The sequence below is a fragment of the Callionymus lyra genome, chromosome 3 (genome assembly GCF_982586985.1).
Source record: "Callionymus lyra chromosome 3, fCalLyr1.hap1.1, whole genome shotgun sequence".
Lineage (NCBI taxonomy): Eukaryota > Metazoa > Chordata > Actinopteri > Syngnathiformes > Callionymidae > Callionymus > Callionymus lyra.
Genome location: NC_141820.1, coordinates 14,827,105 through 14,848,515, shown reverse-complemented (window position 1 = coordinate 14,848,515; position 21,411 = coordinate 14,827,105). Strand labels below are relative to the sequence as shown.

Below are 21,411 nucleotides of genomic sequence, written 5' to 3'. Positions count from 1 at the left end.
TTTCCTTAGAAGTTGGAAAGCCTCGCTAATGCAGTCCATTAACCATTAAAAATTACACCATTTATAATCTGCTAAATACAAATGATCTCATGTTTGGAACGATATTATCCGTTTTAGCCTCACATCTTTTAGTAACAGTGAAAGAAACCACTCGAAAGGTTTGTAGGTCACAGTGAAGTCCCATTATCTTTAATGTATAAAATGTAGCTTATTGATGAACAATGTTATTGACTGGTTGACGGTATTTAAGCAGGGGGCGGCACAATGGGGAGTACCACAAGGCTCTGTACTAGGTATTAAATTGTTCTGATATATATTAACGATCATTTATAGATGGTTTTCAATAACTCTATTTAAATGAGCAAGTCAATTTGGATTGGTTATTTAAGCATTACGCAAAGGGAAAAATAATGTATTAATTAATTGAAAAGGATAATAATAATAACATATAGTTATAAAGATAGAAAAGCCAGAACATTTTCTGGCTTGCTTCGTTTAAAAGTGAAAATATGAAGCTAAAAATAGAAAACAAAACGAATACAAAGAATAATCTCTGTTCTTTTTATCCAAAAAATGACAAATGATAAGACAAATGATAAATCCTCAGGAGCAACTGAGGATCATTTTCACAAACATAAGAAAAAACTAAATATTTGGGAAAAGGCAAATAAGTGAACAAGAGTAATAAATTAGATTTGTTCTTCACTTTGCTGCTTTTTAAAAAGTATACAATACGATAGAATGGTATAAATGTTATTATTTTGATGCATCCTTTATCTTTGCATATCATATTATTTAGAGAACAACCTTCACGTTTTTATGTATATTTTTTTAATATTTTAATATTTTTTAAATATTTTTTTATTTTATTCTAATTTTTTTTTCCTTTTTATAAATATGTTTCAGTATATTTTAGACTGTACATAACTTGCATGCCTCTGTGTTCTATCTCTTTGTAACATATTCTGGAGCTGCTGAACCGTGAATTTCTCTAAGGAGATGAATAAAGTATCTATCTATCTATCTATCTATCTATCTATCTATCTATCTATCTTCACTTGATCATTGATTTTTATATAATAATATCTTTACATATCTTAGTTTCAAATACAGAATCTTGTTTCAAAGCAACATGACTGGTGCTCACATCGACTATCGGCATATTCCTATGAACACAAGTAACACAAATAAATAATATCAGACGACATGAAAGCGTCCTTTGTTTCTCATCCAGCTGCATTCAATTAATCCCGATGTATTTACCAAATGAAGCTGCCGTCTGAAGGACAAACAGCTCCCTGATGATCGACTCTGATTATACCACGTGGGCGCTCATTGGCCATATAATGGCAGCATTCTCCCGGGGGTCTTCAACTTTACAAATGGCACGTATGGCATCTCAAACATCCACGACAAGGCGCGACATTGTCCCGCATGACAGTTTTATCTAAACACTTATCACCTGACACTTATCAAGCAGGATTTGAGTCGACTCGAGTGGGAGAGTTTTTCAAGAATGCGTTCACAAACGAGAAAAACAGTGGATGCTATTCAGGTATTTTGTGGGGGGTAGGGTCCATTTCATTTCCTCTGTTGAGGGTCAAAGGGTCGCACCCTAGAGGGGAAGAAATGAGCGCCGAGAGTCTCGTCCAACAAGTTGCCGTATGTGTGAAAATATAAGTGTGCTATGAATGAGTAGAAAAAATGTTTTTTAGTTTAAGGAAAAAAAAATAATAATAATTCAGCCCTGCACCAAACTAAATTACTAGTTATTAAATCTATCAAGTGCATTAAGTTGCTGTGATGACAGGGTCTGCAGTCATTAATGCGTTTTCCTCGGCGTGGATTTCAACAGAGATGGAAAAAACATCACTCAGAGTCACAGACATGTGTCTAGCTGCTCGTTCACCACCAGGAAGACATCTTAAAAGCTTTCTTACATGTTCTAAATGTTACAAAAGGCTACAAAATAACTTACGATAAGAACTACTTTGAACCACAGATGAATTTCCGTCTTAACCGCTCGCATGCCATTTCAATTCCATTGAAAAAAATGAAATAATCAAATGAGTGGGTACAGAGAGAAACGCTGCTCATCTCGTGCCACTCGTGTGGCAGAAAAGCCTTCTTCCATTTCATGAGCACAAAAGCTAAGTGCTGACATATTTTCCGTCTCCTTTCATGTCAGTGATGAGGAAAAAAAAAGAATTCTACATGGACGAGCAGTTGAAATACATCTGGTTTGTTAGATGATTACAGATGATGTATTTATTTTGCTTACTGAATTTAATTAATCTAACAGAATAAATCAAAATGTAACTTTGGGATACAACTCGTGAAAATTATTGAAGTTTTCCAGCTTCACAGAAACTATTTCTCAAAAAGAAAAAAAAAAACATTGTTAAAATGGTCCAAAAGAAATCGTGGTTTTCGGATCTGGATTTACAGGGGCCACATTTTATACAGTGGCCGTTGCTAGGGGCCGTAAATCAAAAATATATGAGCAGAAAGGTATAAAATCTAGCTCAATTATTATTTTATTGTAGTATATAATTTACAGTTAATTTACAAAAGCACATTTTCCCGAAATTATCTTTATATACATGTCACAGTACCGATTGGAATCCTACTAGTACCGATTGGAATCCTACTAGTACCCATTGGAATCCTACTAGTACCCATTGGAATCCTACAAGTACCGATTGGAATCCTACTAGTACAGATTGGAATCCTACTAGTACAGATTGGAATCCTACTAGTACCCATTGGAATCCTACTAGTACAGATTGGAATCCTACTAGTACCGATTGGAATCCTACAAGTACAGATTGGAATCCTACTAGTACAGATTGGAATCCTACTAGTACCGATTGGAATCCTACTAGTACCGATTGGAATCCTACTAGTACAGATTGGAATCCTACTAGTACCGATTGTAATCCTACTAGTACAGATTGGAATCCTACTAGTACCGATTGGAATCCTACTAGTACCGATTGGAATCCTACTAGTACCGATTGGAATCCTACTTGTACAGATTGGAATCCTACTAGTACAGATTGGAATCCTACTAGTACCGATTGTAATCCTACTAGTACAGATTGGAATCCTACTAGTACCAATTGGAATCCTACTAGTACAGATTGGAATCCTACTTGTACAGATTGGTATTCCAGTCTGTAGATTTGAGTTTATCCTATGACAGATTGCGATTGAAGGTATTTTAATTGCGAATTGTCCTATGACAAATTTAGATTTCAATCTATCATGAGACAATCCGCAATGGTCCAAAAGAAAAAGGTCTATTACCTGGACCAGATGGCTGTCACCATGGTTACAATGTGTATTGACAGAAGGGTTATCAGAAATCTAAAATATTAGGTAATTCACCTGTAGTAATGTAGTAATGGTGAATGTAAGCTTACCTATGCTGACATTTTAGGTGTGAAATGATTCAGTCTATTTTCCGAAACATTTTGATGTAATCCGAATTTCTAGTAGGATCTGGAATCCTACTAGTACAGATTGGAATTCAATCTGAACTGTGACATATACATTTTTTATTTGAGTGCCAATATATACAAACAAAAATGGTGGAGGACAAAAGTCCTCAAAAGAAAAACCCTATAGTCATACTTAGAGACTAATAATGAATAATTAAATACCAAATAATAGTGTCAATCAAACTTTCATTTGTCCCATCCACTTCCATCCTTTTTTTGCAATCTGTCAAGGAACTATAAGAAAAAGTTAACAAATTAATGTTTCTTTGCTTTGGAAAGCCAGATTTGGAATTTTGGATTTTAAAAATGTCAGCATTATGTCAGCATGCTCACATAATTTTGAAGTATATCTACCCCACCTTCAACTATGTTGTGCTGAAATGATTCCCATGATTTCATACAGAATCTTTAAAAAAAAAAAAAAAAAGGCATCAGTGGGAAAGAAATTCCAGAACTTGTTTGAGTCAAATTTCCATGAAATTGAAAATGTTGTTCGTGACTGGAAGGATACATCAAATAAATATCCAACCATTTTAATCTTATTAACAATATGTTACTATAATATTGAAGTTTCCTGTGACATTACAACAGTTGTAAGTCACATCTTGTAGCTAACAAGCCACGTTCTCTATCTCATACTTAACTTTTGATTGAAACCAGAAAAGTCCACGTCCAGCTGTGTGAGGAAGCTAATGTGGTGAAAATTGATAACACAGTGTAGGAGTGTGCACTGCACATTCCTATACCGGTTGGCCGTCAGGAAATCCAAACAGCAGCCCTTGGTACGAACATCCCCGCTGACCTTTGTGACCCCCTATTTCCCCTCCACCCTTGGCACAAAAATGCTGTGAAACCATTTGATTTTCCATGAAGAATAATCTTTAAAAGACGTTTCATCTGCTTTATTTCTAATCAAGTATGTTTGTTTAACAAAAGTATAGAGTTTGTACTGTAGCTAAATAAACAGTGCATTGCAATCTGAGCGTTGCAAATGTAATCAACCTGACTTACATGTTGTCATATCGTAAAGACCATATTGACAACAACATCTTGTGATCATGAAAGAGAGGATAAGTTCGAGGACTTAAAGCTGGTGTTTGGACATATTTTGTCTTGACGTTCTATTAATTCAGCCAAAAGAAAGTGGAACAATTATAGGATGTCACTAAAAATTTAGAGTCCGATCAAATTGTTCCGAAAATTATGCAAGTATATCAAAATATACCCTCTGGACATCAGACCTCCCCAGTTGGCCCCGCCTTCTTTTGATGATTCTTTTGAAACAAAAGTTCTCCCTTGATTTAAGGTGGTAGTTGAGATGGTTTTTGGATGGTACCGTGTACCAGGTGACATAATGTTCACCACAATTTATGAAACTAGATAGACCTGCTTTTATCTTGGACTAATAAACATCCTTAAACAATGTTCACTGTATTTGTTTTACTGCCGGATTCTCCATCTTTAGCAACAGTCAATGAGTATCGTTCATAAAATACAATATTAATTTGATGTGGTGTGCTCAGATGTACGCAAAAAAAAATTCAGATTCATTTTTTTTTTAAATGTACAACTATGATGCAAATTTTTGTATCCGACAATAGTACTCCTATACAGTAGATGACGCTTTTCTTTCATCAATAAATTAGTCGTTTTTCTAAATTGTATCGTAAATAGAGAATTTTGCTCTTGAAGAAAAAACATATAACTAAAATAAAAATTGGAATCATGTTTTTCCTGAATTCATTCATACCTAGTGATAAGTATGATTAAACATTATGATCATGGAAGTGGTGGCTCAAAGACTATATCTACACATATTTTTTATATAATTAAATGATAGATATTAAATGCTGAATTACGGTATCTAAGAGCAAGTGTTCTGGGGTAACAGTTAAACAAATATTTGGTCCTGGTTAGTTTAAAGATTAAACATTAAAATAAAAAATAATATTGAATAAGTATCTTAACATTAAAGCATTTGGTCCGTTTACTTCTCTGGATATATATTATATAAGAGGAACGAAGAAGGAGGATGAGAAGAATGGTTGGAAAAGGAAAGGCTTGTGTTACCTGCCTGTGGTCAGTCGCACACACACACACACACAAAACTGTTTCCACTTGCATTTCATACACTCACGAGCCAATGACCCAGTTCCAGCTGTTGCACAGATGTGCACTTTGGAACTTAGCGGGAGTTGTAAAGACACTGCCACCATTCAGCTTAAAAGAATGAAATGTATTTCAACGTGGTTTATTCTTCACTAACGCGCCTGATTTACAGTTAAATACAATATCCCCTTTTGTAACGCTTTCTTTGTTTGACCTTTTAACACTGTTCATATAAAACCAGTAAACAAGTAGATAAAACAAATAATCCAATAAACTGCACAGAAAGTTTACAACAATAAATACATTCGAGTCCTAGCAGCCTTGAGATGACGAAGGCGGGGGGGGGGGGGGCTCACGAAGGTCCATTCCAGACCGACCACCCTCGTCTGGTAGTTCTCAAAAAAAAAAAAAAAAGCCTTTAGAGTAGTTCCAGAGAAATGTTGATCCGGGATGCTCTAGTGTTATGTTTGAAAGACCCGAAGCTCTGTTAGCTTCAGACCCAACAGCAGCAACAGTCTCACTGACACACCGCACAAATGGCTCTTTGTGTATCTGGGACTCACATGCAAGTCTTGGCAACACTCGTCCCAAGTTATTACAGTTTTTTCCACGTGGCTCCAACTGCACACATCACTATCGAAAGTTTAAGGGAAAGAAAAACATTGGATGACGCAGGACCAAGGAAAGAACCTCATTAAAACAGACTTTTTTTTTTAAGTTGTTTATGCAGAATATTGTTTGGTCCAAATAGAATGTTATTGCTTTGTGACCATGGTCTAGAAATCTATAAATAGACATTATTATTATTATTATTATTGTGGTGGATTTAGTTGCTACTTACTTTAAAGTACATATAGCTATAAAGCTGCTTTTACTGGGTAAAATAAAGGTTGGACCTCAACCAAGGAAGACCAGTCAGGAAGCACTTCCGGACCCATCTAGGAGAAATGTCTTCCTCCCAGTCAGAAAGATTCCTAGTAGAGACCAAAAGAGCAAAATCCCCTTAAAACCATAATAACATTAAGAGACTTTGGTCTTTTAATCAAATTCAGTCTCTGAAATTAGGTCGAGATCAAATCAAATAAAAAAAATAAAAAATTCAAAGATCAATACTTGATCAAAATCCTCTACTTGTCACGTTGAAAAATACTCATTCCAAATAAATGCCACGTATTTCACTGTGCCTTAAAGAAGTGATTCAATACTTAGCGACTACCTTTGAAAAAAACTTCTCATGAATACTCTACAAGGCCACATTTTGTTTCCATAATAAGTTTATAACAAAATGTTCTCTCTTGACAACCTTCTCTAAAATCCATTATTTAAAAAAAATCTAATGGCTGAATATGTAGAGGGCAAGTCTGGTAGAAAAAAAAGATGGAAAAGACTTTCAAAAAATGTACCTTGACTTTTGCTGAAACTTTAGTGCCACTTGAGCACACTCACAAATCTGAGAATTGATCACAATGTTCAACAAAGAGAGATTTTAATTGTATAGAATAAATAAAAATGTAATTATATCCAGTTGAAAAAAGCCTTTTTTTTACGTTAAGGACTGGTTGGATTTGGGATTTTTTTCCATTAGATTTCTTTGTTTGTTTGACTGTTAATTCCATTGGAAACTGGGATTACATTATTATTAATAATTCTGCCTCCAATGTGTATGTTTCAATGAATTAAAACTAAATGAGCTGCTTGACAGAGGTCTTCCCTCACTCACTCAACCACAAAATCAATTATTGGGCATTCCTTTCTGTAAAGAAGGTTTCATTTAAAGCATTAAAAATCAAAGTTCAGGTGACAACCACACATGTGATTTCTCTCAATGACCCGAGCGTCACTTCTCTTTGAAATGAGAAACTAAAAGGCGGATTATTGGACTTTGTTTTCCCATTGACTGGATAAACAAACTTCTCCAGGCTGGGAAAACAAAGTGAAGAGATAACACTAGTCAAGGCATATCAACAATCCTGGAAATAAATGAGTGAATAAGTAGTTATCAAATGACAAATGTCAACTTAAAATCCAGCTTTATATAATTTTATTTATCCAGCAAAAAAAAGAAAATCATACCAAAGCATGAAAGGAATAAAGAACCCAACACAAACAAACACTAATTCTTCCAAAAAAAAAGAAACAATCGCAGATCATGTGATGGATACAATTACAAGTCACTACTGTATGAGGTCATGCCATTGTATCTTTTTAAATAAATATATTTATTCGAATAAAGAACGCTTTAAAAGTAAAATTGAGTTGTTGTTTACATTTTGTTCTTACTAGCAAACAAAGGCTTCAACAAACTTAAAAAGTGTCAATGAATATATATAGAAAAGTTAAGTAAAGCACCAGTAAAATAAAAAGAAATAAAACACAGTATTTATAAGAATATAATAGTAAAATGCTAAATAAAAAAAAAAGAGCGGTGTCTTCGGTCAGTGTTAAGCTAGCGGTTCTGTTGCAGACCGAGAAGTTTAACCGTTAAAAGTTGAGAGAAAACTTCCAAGTTACTCACCGTTTTTTTTGACCGATTTTCTATTAAAACCTGTCTTTTTAGTTTCGCGTCGGGTTTATTCCAAGTTGCTTTCAACGGAGCTTCATCGCTGTCGTGACGCGAAGTCACTTAAGTTTGTCTGACAAATGAAGTTTTCATGCCGCTGGAAAAACGCTTCACGACGCTGGAATGGCGGAAGTCACAGAGCTAGGCCTACAAAATAAAATAATCGTTTCCTATTCGGTGTAGAAAAAGAATGAAATAACGCTATTAAAACCATAGAATATTGTAAGAAGGGTTCATTCTAGTATTTATGCCGTGATTTAGCTAACATGATTATGCTAGAGCACTCCATTTTAAATTAATTCTGTATTTGTTTGAAAATACATACCGGAACTGCTACTGCCTTAACTTTGAGCAACACTGGCGTGTTTCCAAACTAATTGAAAAACCATACAAGAGTCAACGACAGGAACCTCAGGTACAAACTCGTTTCCTGTTGGGAGGAACTGGATTGACAGGTCAATGGAAAACAGAAGAAAAATAAATAAATAAGAGGAGAAACGTTTTGGCCTTTTCTCTGGGCTTTTCCTTCGTTAAATTGACTTTTTAAAAGTCATTAAAATCAATGCTCAAAGTTAATTTATGAACATATTTCTTCTTTCTTTTTAAATTATCTAGAACTCAATTATAAATAATCAATATTTCGATAAAGCACTAAAACTCAATTAAAGAAAACACCCAAAATAAAAAATGGTCATTTCATTTTTATCAATGACCATTTTTTTTTTTAAAGGTTTTTAGTAGTTTCGAAATTAAACAGTTAAACGTGTCAGTGAACTATTTAAGTGATCCTTTTATATTTTCTGGTTCAATTAAAAATAGAATCCCTGTTTTCAAGACAAATACTGTCCCCTGGTGAACTCGCTGGTAACCACACAATGGTCTGCCGGTAGGCGGCGTAAGCGGCGTACTGGAGTTTTTAGTAGGGAGTGAATCCAAACCTACACAAGCACACACACACACACGCACACACACACACACACACATACACACACACACACACAAACAAAGGAAATAGATGGTCAACACGCAATAAAGCACCTTAATAGACTGGAAATCGAATGTCTGCTGCGAGGAGACACGAAAAGAGGCTTGATTTAATGATAAACTTAACTATAAAACCACACGGTCACTGAGATCGCAGACATTGTCAAGAAATGTTATTTTACTCCTGAAACATCCGCATCCACAAGATCTGATATTAAATTAAAAATACATATATATATATTGTTTAGATTTTGTTTATTCAATAAAACTTTGTCTCTGTATGCTCTTCTTAACGTTGAGAAACAATACTATACTATACTATAATACTCTACACTACACTATAATACACTACACTACACTACACTTCATTACACGAAACTTTACTATATTTACTGTATATATACTATACTGTACTAAACTTATAGAATACTATACTTTGCTAACTATACTATGATATTCTATACTGTACAATACTTTGCTATGTTATACTATACTTGAATATACTATACTATTATAAACTATACTTTACTTGTGCTATACTATACTATACTATACAATACTATACTATACTATACTACCTGATGCTATACTGTACTGTACTGCACTGTACGTAATATATACCTTTACCGTACTTGTATTAAACTTTACTATACTATAGTATATCAACTATACTTATACAATACTGATCCTATACTTATACTATATGACTGTATACTGTACTACACTGAATTGTACTATACTATATCATACTATACTTTAGTATGTAATGTACTTGACTATGCTACACTGTACTGTACTGTACTGTACTGTACTGTACTGTACTGCACTGTACATAATATATACCTTTACTGTACTTGCATTAAACTTTACTATACAATAGTATATCAACTATACTTATACTATACTACTGTATACTCTACTATACTACTGTATACTGTGCTATACTGAATTGTACTATACTATATCATACTATACTTTAGGTTGTAATGTACTTGACTATGCTATGCTATACTGTTCTGTACTGTACTGTACTGTTCTGTACTGTACTGTACTGTACTGTACTGTACTGTACTGTACTGTATAGTAGAGTAAAAGTATAGGATCAGTATTGTAAAAGTGTACTGTATTGTAATATACTATATAACAGTATTTTATGCTATGCAAGGTACGTAGTTTCAACTTTTAATAAAATGGAAATCTTAAAAAATTTGAAATAATTGAATCGTCTCAACCTTTGCTGACCAACTGTAAATGTGGTTTCATTAAGATCTGCAGTTTCTATTTTTGTCATCCGCCAATTGATCCGATCCCATAGCTCAACACCTGTGCTGAGCACCCCCCTCGTGGACCGCCGAGCACATCTACACATCCTCCACGGGTGATCACAGTGTCCATGGTAACCCTGTTGCTCACTTCCTATCAAGATCAGATGTGCTGAGAGTTTCTCCAGGCCACAGCCAGACCCAACTCCAGGTTCCTAAATGAAAGTCAAGCTGTTCTGGCAGAGGTGTGAGGAACCTGGATGTCACTCTGTTGGCAGTGCTTTGATAACTTCAGACACACACAGGTGGGTATTTAGGTGACATTTTCATAGTGAGTCTCCAAGTTTACATTTAAAAAAAAATGAAATACTTGTGACTTTGTAACCAACATTTGATTATAAACTTTTTCATAAAAAACATCTGTGATTTACTGCCTGGTTTTATGAGAACTGATTCAAACATATGGTTCTAATCTAAAGGTCAACAGGACACAGCTGTTCTATACAAAACCCTTTTTTTCATAAAGCCTAATAAACAATTTCCTAAAATAAAACCCTCTGTTGGCATCAGCCAGACAACATCTGCCATCAAAAACCAATTGAAATCAAATGGTGATCAACGGTCTGTCATCATGGCACGATGATTAAAACAGCAGTTTCCCCCCCAAAAAAATTAAATACAATCCAGACAGAATACAGAGATGAGAATTTATTTCACGCACTGCGAGTCAAGCCTGGGTTTGAATAATTCTCCAGTCATCTTTACTTCCTGTTCAGTTGTAACTGTGACACTCTTTCCCCTTCAGATGTCTTTGTTAACTCCATGTGTTTTTACTCAATATAGACGGATACACACATTGACTGGATTAATAAGATGAATTAAAAGTGTTATATCAGAAAAATTAAGTAGTAAAATATTCATCATTGTAACATGTACCTGAAGAACTTCAGCTTTGATGATAAATTTAAACTCAAGTCTTGACTCCGGATGAACACAAGAAGAAGACATATTTTTTCGGTTTACAATAATTATCCCGTCACTTTTTCTGTTAATTGATAAATATCAATATCCAGGTGTTTTTCTCTAGACGGTCTTTGTTATGAGTGGCCATCAATTAAAAAATAAAAGTCTAATGCTCCCTATTTGTCTTTCAGCCAACTCAAAATCACCCCTATCCTGATATTCATGCTCCTTCTCACTCCCTCTCAGTGAACTCATCTCTGCCCGCGTAACTCTTGACTCATGCTGAATCTGGTCTCTGTTTGGATGGTCCTACTGCTGTGGACGCCCTTAGACTGGACTTGAACCCTCGAGTCTGATTTGATCCATTTCTCCAAAATAACGGTGTCTTGTATTTTCCACTAATCCAATGTGCTCCCCAAAGACCTTTTTATTCGTCCTTAAGTTTGTGAAAGTGTTGTACTGCATGAACACAGCAGGCGATATGATCAATAGGCTTTTGAGATTGAGTTGCTTTTAAACTTCTGGTGGCTGAAAATAACAGTAAACAGAATTTTGAGGCAAAGATGAAGACAGCGTCGGCTTATGAGCGGAAGATTACAGCAATTTTCCCTTTCAGCAAGTGAGAAAAGCCATGGTTTATACCCTGGCGAGTCCAGACACACAAAAACTTTTTACCTATTGACCTACTTTGACCATATGCTATTCATTAAGAAAACACAATTGGAAGGGCTGCACTTCTACACCACAGAGAGTTCTAGGACACCACAAAAACAAACAACTCCTGCTTTCAAGATCAATATTACCTTGAAATTGTTGTTTTTCTCAGGCTTTCATAGTTATTTTAGTAGCAGAAAGATAAACAACCAGGGTCACACAATCTCCTTGTTAGAGGTAATATAATAGAAAAAATACAGATGGATGGATGGAAGCATGGGTGGAAGGATGGATGGCATGATGGGTTTGGATGGATGGATGGATGGATGGATGGATGGATGGATGGATGGATGGATGGATGGATGGATGGATGGATGGATGGATGGATGGATGGATGGATGGATGGATGGATGGATGGATGGATGGATGGATGGATGGGTGAGTAGTTTCAGATGGATGGAAGGAAGGATGGATGGATGGCTGGATGGGTGTGTGGGTGGGTGGATGGATGGATGGATGGATGGATGGATGGATGGATGGATGGATGGATGGATGGATGGATGGATGGATGGATGGATGGATGGATGGATGGATGGATGGATGGATGGATGGATGGATGGATGGCTAGGATGGATGGATGGATGGATGGATGGATGGATGGATGGATGGATGGATGGATGGATGGATGGATGGATGGATGGATGGATGGATGGATGGATGGATGGATGGATGGATGGATGGATGGATGGATGGATGGATGGATGGATGGATGGATGGATGGTTAGGATGATGGAAGGATGGATAGATGGATGGGTGAGTAGTTTCAGATGGATGGATGGATGGATGGATGGATGGATGGATGGATGGATGGATGGATGGATGGATGGATGGATGGATGGATGGATGGATGGATGGCTAGGATGGATGGATGGATGGATGGATGGATGGATGGATGGATGGATGGATGGATGGATGGATGGATGGATGGATGGATGGATGGATGGTTAGGATGATGGAAGGATGGATAGATGGATGGGTGAGTAGTTTCAGATGGATGGATTGATGCATAGATAGATAGATAGATAGACAGACAGACATAAGTATTCCCTTATAAAATGTGTTTCGTAAATTAAGATTTTCTGTGCACGATTAGAAGTTTGTTCGTATAATAATTTATATATATATATATAAAAAATGAAGACAGCGTCGGCTTATGAGCGGAAGATTACAGCAATTTTCCCTTTCAGCAAGTGAGAAAAGCCATGGTTTATACCCTGGCGAGTCCAGACACACAAAAACTTTTAACCTATTGACCTACTTTGACCATATGCTATTCATTAAGAAAACACAGTTGGAAGGGCTGCACTTCTACACCACAGAGAGTTCTAGGACACCACAAAAACAAACAACTCCTGCTTTCAAGATCAATATTACCTTGAAATTGTTGTTTTTCTCAGGCTTTCATAGTTATTTTAGTAGCAGAAAGATAAACAACCAGGGTCACACAATCTCCTTGTTAGAGGTAATATAATAGACAATTACAGATGGATGGATGGAAGCATGGGTGGAAGGATGGATGGCATGATGGGTTTGGATGGATGGATGGATGGATGGGTGGATGGATGGACGGATGGATGGATGGATGGATGGATGGATGGATGGATGGATGGATGGATGGATGGATGGATGGATGGATGGATGGATGGATGGATGGATGGATGGATGGATGGATGGATGGATGGATAGGATGATGGATGGATGGTTGGATGGATGAATGGATGGATGGATGGATGGATGGATGGATGGATGGATGGATGGATGGATGGATGGATGGATGGATGGATGGATGGATGGATGGATGGATGGATGGATGGATGGATGGATGGATGGATGGATGGATGGATGGATGGATGGATGGATGGATGGATGGATGGATGGATGGATGGATGGATGGATGGAAGGATTGATGGATGGATGGATGGATGGAAGGATGGAAGGATGGATTGATGGATGGATGGATGGGTGAGTGGTTTCAGATGGATGGAAGGATGGATGGATTGATGCATAGATAGATAGATAGACAGACAGACAGAAGTATTCCCTTATAAAATGTGTTTCGGAAATTTAGATTTTCTGTGTACGATTAGAAATTTGTTCGTATAATACATTACATATACATATTACATATATATATATAATAGTTTATTGTGGTTTCAGTTGTATAAATACGTGGTAAACTCCCTGGAAGTTAATTAGAACTATATGTGGTGAGAAGATACAATTCTCTGAGGATTCAACCACTGATGACTCCCGTAAGACAGTCTCCCTCCTGAGTACGCCGCCGAAAAAAAAAACACACCGTACAGGTTTCAAGTACTTATGAATATTTTAGGCGTACTTAGCGATTGCCACACAGGGGTTCGAGGAATGAAGCAGCGGCCGTGGTATCCAGATCAACGTGCAAAAAGAACTGGGATTCGTGGGCCTCATTAAAGGCTGCACGGTGTGTTTTATTTCGTTATTCGCTCGCCTGCTGATGACCGCATACCTTTTCTTTTTTATGACACGTAACGAACCTGACAAGACGGTAATTAATCAGACGAGAGCACAGGTGGGCGCGACCCATCAGGGGGTTTGAACGAGCCATTAGGGCTCATCGCGGCATCTCTCAGTCATCTGTGAAATCCTGTTCTCCTACAATTTAAGAGTCAAAGCAATTGAACAATCAGTGACTCAAAATAATGATTGTCATTATATCTCAGAGAGAAGCTAAATGTTTCCAAAAAAAAAAAGATTTTGTATCTATCTATCCTTCAGAATCAAGACTATACTCACGCCTATACACTAAGTCAATACACATGAGCGTATCGACTTCAGACCTGACGTATAATCCTGAATAATGGACATATTGACTTTGCAATGAAACAAGATGGTTCCTTCCTTAACTCCTGATAAAAATGTCACTGTCACCGAGGTGGATGTTTGTCGGGCAAAACTCAATTCAATAGTCAAGGGAAAGGTAGGATGAAAAAAAGCCAGCATTTGGTTCAGTTGCCAGGCGACTCCTCAAGGTGTTCATTTGTCTTATTTGTTGAATCATTTTTGCAATGTTTACGGTCGTCTCCGTGCATAATAATGACACCAAATCAACTCTTGTGTATTACACATTTGGATTATACAATCCAAATCGGTAAAATCTTACCTTGTCCTTACCAGGGTCATGTAACAAAACAAGAGCTACTGTAACAGTATTTTGGTGCATTTCATTTTGTCAGGAATCTTCCTGTTCTCTGCTTTCTTTCCTATTGTCTATCACCAGTTGATGGGGGGACGGTTAAAAAAGGTGTGTAGCGGGACATCCTCATGATGAAAGGCTGCCGGTGTTCTGTCAATCGCCATGCCTTCTTATACGCCAGACTTTCCACAGACTGGCGTTGGTTCATTTAAAGTTCTGCATGTGGTTTGTGCGTCTACAAAATATCTCAGAGAGAAGCTAAAAGTTTCCAAAAAAAAACCCTCAAGTGAGCACTTGATTACTTTATACTGGGGTTGCCATAGAGGTTTCTTGTTGTTATGTTATATAAAATGGATTAAAAGCATAATAAAATAAAATACTCATTTTGTATCTATCTATCCGTCCAAATCACGCCTATATTCTAAGTCAATAAACATGAGCGTAGCGACATCAGACCTGACATATAATCCTGAATAATGGCCATATTGACTTTGCAATGAAACAAGATGGTTCCTTCCTTAACTCCTGATAAAAATGTCACTGTCACCGAGGTGGATGTTTGTCGGGCAAAACTCAATTCAATAGTCAAGGGAAAGGTAGGATGAAAAAAAGCCAGTATTTGGTTCAGTTGCCAGGCGACTCCTCGAGGTGTTCATTTGTCTTATTTGTTGAATCATTTTTGCAATGTTTACGGTCGTCTCCGTGCATAATAATGACACCAAATCAACTCTTGTGTAATCAGAGGAGCCGCCACAATACAAATATGTAAATCTTACCTTGTCGTTACCAGGGCCATGTAACAAAAAAAGAGCTACTGTTACAATCTCTTGTTGGTGCATTTAATTTGTCAGGAATCTTCCTGTTCTCTGCTTTCTTTCCCATTGTCTATCAGCAGTTGATGGGGGGACGGTTAAAGACGGTGTGTGGCAGGACATGCTCATGATGAAAGGCTGCCGGCGTTCTGTCAATCATCATGCCTTCTTTTACGCCAGATTTTCCACAGACTGGCGTCGGTTCATTTAAAGTTCTGCATGTGGTTTGTGCGTCCACAAGCAGCAACCATTTTGGATACTTATTGAGTATTTGGACTTAGACTGAGGGCAATGACTTGGTGGCATTTTTTTTGTTTGGACTCCTGCTTGTTTTGTAAGTTAAATCGTATTTGATTATTTTACCATTTGTTTTGTGTACTGTCTTCCGCCCCTGGGTGTCATTGAAAGTTCTTATGACAGTTGCTTGGTTAAAAAAAAATCATGTTGGAGAAATCGTTTACATTATTTAAGACACATGTGACCTTTTGTTGCCAACATGGATGTTAAAGTCCCCCCCGCAGAGATGAGGGAATTGTCAGAAAAGGGAATTTCCAGCATATTTTTAGTGCGGATACTTTGAGCTTCTGTTTAATTCAAAACCTCAGTCAGGATCTTTCCCTCCACTTCAAGACGAAGGGAGGTTACTCTCTTGTCCAACAGGGTGAACCACAAAAGAAAGACAGAGTCTAACAAACTGGGAAAGAGTCCAACCCCTCTCAGAAGTCCTAGTTCCTGAGCCCATACTACGATGAGGTTAGTCCAACTAACAGGTTCCCCCCCTTTCTATGGACATTTGTCCACTTCGGTCAAGTTTGGTTTTCATATTTCTTTGTCACCATAAGAAGCTTTTGAGCTAGTTTTTTGTGAGCTAGGACACTTCGGGGAAGACCCAGGAAAAAAAAAATGGAGGACTACGGGAGTGCAGAATTATTAGGCAAATGAGTATTTTGACCACATCATGCTCTTTATGCATGTTGTCTTACTCCAAGTTGTATAGGCTCGAAAGCCTACTCCCAATTACGCATATCAGGTGATGTGCATCTCTGTAATGAGAAGGGGTGTGGTCTAATGACATCAACACCCTATATCAGGTGTGCATAATTATTAGGCAACTTCCTTTCCTTTGGCAAAATGGGTCAGAAGAGGGACTTGACAGGCTCCGAAAAGTCAAAAATAGTGAGATATCTTGCAGAGGGATGCAGCACTCTTAAAATTGCCAAGCTTCTGAAGCGTGATCATCGAACAATCAAGCGTTTCATTCAAAATAGTCAACAGGGTCGCAAAAAAATGGTGTGGAAAAACCAAGGCGCAAAATAACTGCCCATGAACTGAGAAAAGTCAAGCATCCAGCTGCCAAGATGCCACTTGCCACCAGTTTTGCCATATTTCAGAGCTGCAACATCACTGGAGTGCCAAAAAGCACAAGGTGTGCAATACTCAGAGACATGGCCAAGGTAAGAAAGGCTGAAAAACCACCACCACTGAACAAGACACACAAGCTGAAACGTCTAGACTGGGCCAAGAAATATCTCAAGACTGATTTTTCTAAGGTTTTATGGACTGATGAAATGAGAGTGAGTCTTGATGGGCCAGATGGATGGGCCCGTGGCTGGATCGGTAAAGGGCAGAGAGCTCCAGTCCGACTCAGACGCCAGCAAGGTGGAGGTGGGGTACTGGTATGGGCTGGTATCATCAAAGATGAGCTTGTGGGGCCTTTTCGGGTTGAGGATGGAGTCAAGCTCAACTCCCAGTCCTACTGCCAGTTTCTGGAAGACACCTTCTTCAAGCAGTGGTACAGGAAGAAGTCGGCATCCTTCAAGAAAAACATGATTTTCATGCAGGACAATGCTCCATCACACGCATCCAAGTACTCCACAGCGTGGCTGGCAAGAAAGGGTCTAAAAGAAGAAAAACTAATGACATGGCCTCCTTGTTCACCTGATCTGAACCCCATAGAGAACCTGTGGTCCCTCATCAAATGTCAGATTTACAAGGAGGGAAAACAGTACACCTCTCTGAACCGTGTCTGGGAGGCTGTGGTTGCTGCTGCACGCAATGTTGATCGTGAACAGATCAAAACACTGACAGAATCCATGGATGGCAGGCTTTTGAGTGTCCTTGCAAAGAAAGGTGGCTATATTGGTCACTGATTTGTTTTTGAATGTCAGAAATGTATATTTGTGATTGTTGAACTGTTATATTGGTTTCCCTGGTGAAAATAAATAATTATAATGGGTATATATTTGTTTTTTGTTAAGTTAATAATTATGCACAGTTTGTTTTCAATGACAAAATACAATTTGCTGTTCAAAACACTTTAATCAACAGTTTTGGTTCTTTAAAAACCTTTTGAAACATTCTTAGTTTTTTGGTAAATCATTGAACTTTCCACAGAATCTTTTTAACCGTCAAACCTTGAAAGCGTTCAAGCATCTCCACTGGCCCCTGTGTGGTCCCTCAACCTCACACTGTAGAAAGAAAGTTGAACTAAAACAGATTTGAGAAGGTGTTCTCGTCGATGGCTCCTGACAGGTGGAAGTCGACGAGTTTATTCATCCGAACTGATCAATTAGCTGTTACCTAATCTGTTCAGCGGACCGGGCGGTATCAGCACCGAGACAGGCAGGTGGATCAGCGCATCCCGTCTGATGAATCACAAAGCAATTTTGTAAATTACATTATGTTTATATTGAGCTCCCACACTCTTGCCTCCCTGATGAGATCAAATTATCGCCTCGTCTCAACTCCAAAGCGGGGGACACGTCGGAATCACTTGTAGCGCCTCAGATAGTGACTGAAGGCAAACAAGCTCTTTTTTGTAAGAAGACACTCATCGACTAGAATCAAATAATCGAACTTCATAAATGGACAACAAACCTTTTTTTGTGGTAAAGATCCTGATCTCATTAGATTCACAAAGTGTGAGCTAAAAGGCTCCACAAAATCTCATTGGTCGCGTCTTAGTTGAGCCTTTGTAACATGAATTATCTTCATTTCCTTTGACTCTGATCGGGTTAGACATGAATCCCTGTGACCCTCTTTGTTTTTGACTACTTTTACCTCGAAAAGGTCATCTTGAAAACTGTTTATCTTTCATTGTTTGGAATCTTCTTTTCAGCCTGACCTCAGTTGTGTGAAAATACAGTCTTTGTTTCCTTTTGAAGTACTGAACATTGCACTTAAAATCAGACAGAAAGTAAGTAAGTAAGTAATATTTATTTATATAGCGCTTTTCCAGACCAGGGTCACAAAGCGCTTAAACAAACAAAACAATACTCAAAAAAGTATATACACTTTAAAGATCAAGATATGCAATTATGTTGAACAAACCATTTAGATGAATCAAAACAGGTGCCTGGACCAGTTGGAGACCCCTGAATTAAAAGGCCAAGATAAAATCAGATTCTTTTATATACTATATGTCAAAATTTACCAATCAACAAAGTTATTTGTCAGCAATTGGTCCTCTTAAGACCACAACTTGATTTTGTTAGATATGTCGAATGCACTTTCCCCGTGACTTTAATTTCTCTTTTTTTAAAGATTTATTTTATTTAAAGATATTTTTATTTTCTGTTTCCTCATGTGTGATTTGTTTGTTACATGTATGATTAATGGTTGTTTTTAATGTTTGGATTCCGGACCACATAAATGTTTACCTTTTGGTACGGATAAAGACACATTAAAACTTAAGAACACAGAGTAGGTTCACATGAGAAAAAAAGTATAAATCCTGTTAAAACTTTGCTAAAATTGTAATAGTGACTACAAATATGGCTGCTGAGTCGCCTCCCCAACAATCCAAAGTTCCTTTGCAAATTTGTAGTGTTCCTGTTGCGAATAATTGAAATATGAATTCCAAAATAATTAAAGTAAACTTAAACTGAAGCATGTCCTTTTTTCAATACTCTTAAGATACGTAAATACCATGATGCAATGATCGCTGTATCACAAAACAATATATATATTTTTTCCTAGCTGTAGCTTGTTCAGATGAAGAGTTTAAACAAATATGTTTTCTAAGAACGCAGGGTTAACTATACATATTTATATCAACATTTATCCAGTTCCTTTTTATGAAACCTCATCAGACAAACTTGTTTTCAATGCAAAAAGGCAAGATTTCAAGCTTTGTAAAGGATTCTCCTTTCTGTATATTCCTCTTTAAAACCTCTTCATATTTTAAAAAAAACACTGACTTGCTTCGTTTGATTGTGGTTTTATGATGAAAGAGCTTTTTATTTAACAAAATTGGTGATGTTTTTGTGACACCTATAACTGCGGTGCTGTGATTTATTTACCTTTGAGTTACAATAATGTGTCATAAATCTTGTTCCAAATGCCATTTTGTTTTCCCTGATTTTCTGGGACAAATAACCTTTACTTACTCACTTAATTACTAACTGTCCCTCATAGCGATCAGGAAAAATACATTTGCTTTATTGAAGTTTTATTGAAGGTAATCCATCAACACAGCACTGTTTGTTTGTGCAGGTTTATCAATCCCATGCTTTGCATAATTGTGGAATGAATGCTCTTGACTTCTTTTAAAAACACAATACTCAAAACTCATTGAACACCGCAACATGCTTATTTCTCACTTTGTCTACAGTTTTGTTTTTGACACAAGTATAGTAAAGCTGTCAAGTGTCAAACATCGAAAGCTAAAGATTTATTGACAACAAAAATCTTCTGGATGACAAAGACAAGCTTTAATTCAAAGAGAAAGGGATGAAATGTATCAAACCCATACAAAAAGAAAAAAAGCGGGTCTAAGAGATGTCAGTTGACCCTTTGACCTCCGCTGATTGAACAAAGTCATGGCGTTTGCGGCGGTCAATCGGGCGCTGACTAAAATATAAGCTGGAATATTAGGATGAGAAAAGAAAAGCAGGGTCGCACAAAATTCTTGACCAGGACACAATAAGCGTTTCAATCTGAATAAGAAATAGTCAATAGGCTTGATTTTACTTTCGTCACACGTTGTTTTTTGTTTGATGGAAAAGTTTCACAAATTACATTCATTTTTCCTTTTTGTGATCACATCACCTTTTCAAGGCAACATATCAAAGGAATTGTTGAGATGTGTTCTTAATTTTGTTTTGTTATGAATAAAAACAAGGTCATGTGACTTGATCAAGAATTACCGACACCTGTGTTAAATAAAAGAGAATTGTGCCCACGAGAAATGTGGAGTGACACAAAAGCAGAATTCCATGCCTCTGAAAGGTCACGTTAAGCCCTGAGTCATCGATCTATATACAGAGTTGACTTTATTGCAAAAGTCGCCTATGGAGAACTTAGTGAGTATGTAATGAGGACTGAGAAA

General features: G+C 37.1%; 1 protein-coding gene and 1 long non-coding RNA gene across 3 annotated transcripts in view; one reads left to right on the top strand and one right to left on the bottom strand.

Moving 5' to 3' along the window:
* The window catches only part of ppfibp1a (PPFIA binding protein 1a), a 29,704-nt gene extending 21,464 nt beyond the window's left edge, over positions 1 to 8,240 (bottom strand). For both annotated transcript variants that reach the window (XM_087786548.1, XM_087786547.1), the window contains exon 1: positions 8,128 to 8,240. The gene's annotated coding sequence lies outside the window, so the exon portion shown is untranslated. The remainder of the gene's footprint in view (positions 1 to 8,127) is intronic.
* A 9,180-nt stretch (positions 8,241 to 17,420) lies between these two features.
* LOC148083366 (uncharacterized) lies at positions 17,421 to 18,300 on the top strand. The gene is made up of 3 exons (XR_015710686.1): positions 17,421 to 17,588; positions 17,713 to 17,747; positions 17,846 to 18,300. It is a non-coding gene; the product is annotated as an uncharacterized LOC148083366 (long non-coding RNA).
* The last annotated feature ends 3,111 nt before the right edge of the window (positions 18,301 to 21,411 follow it).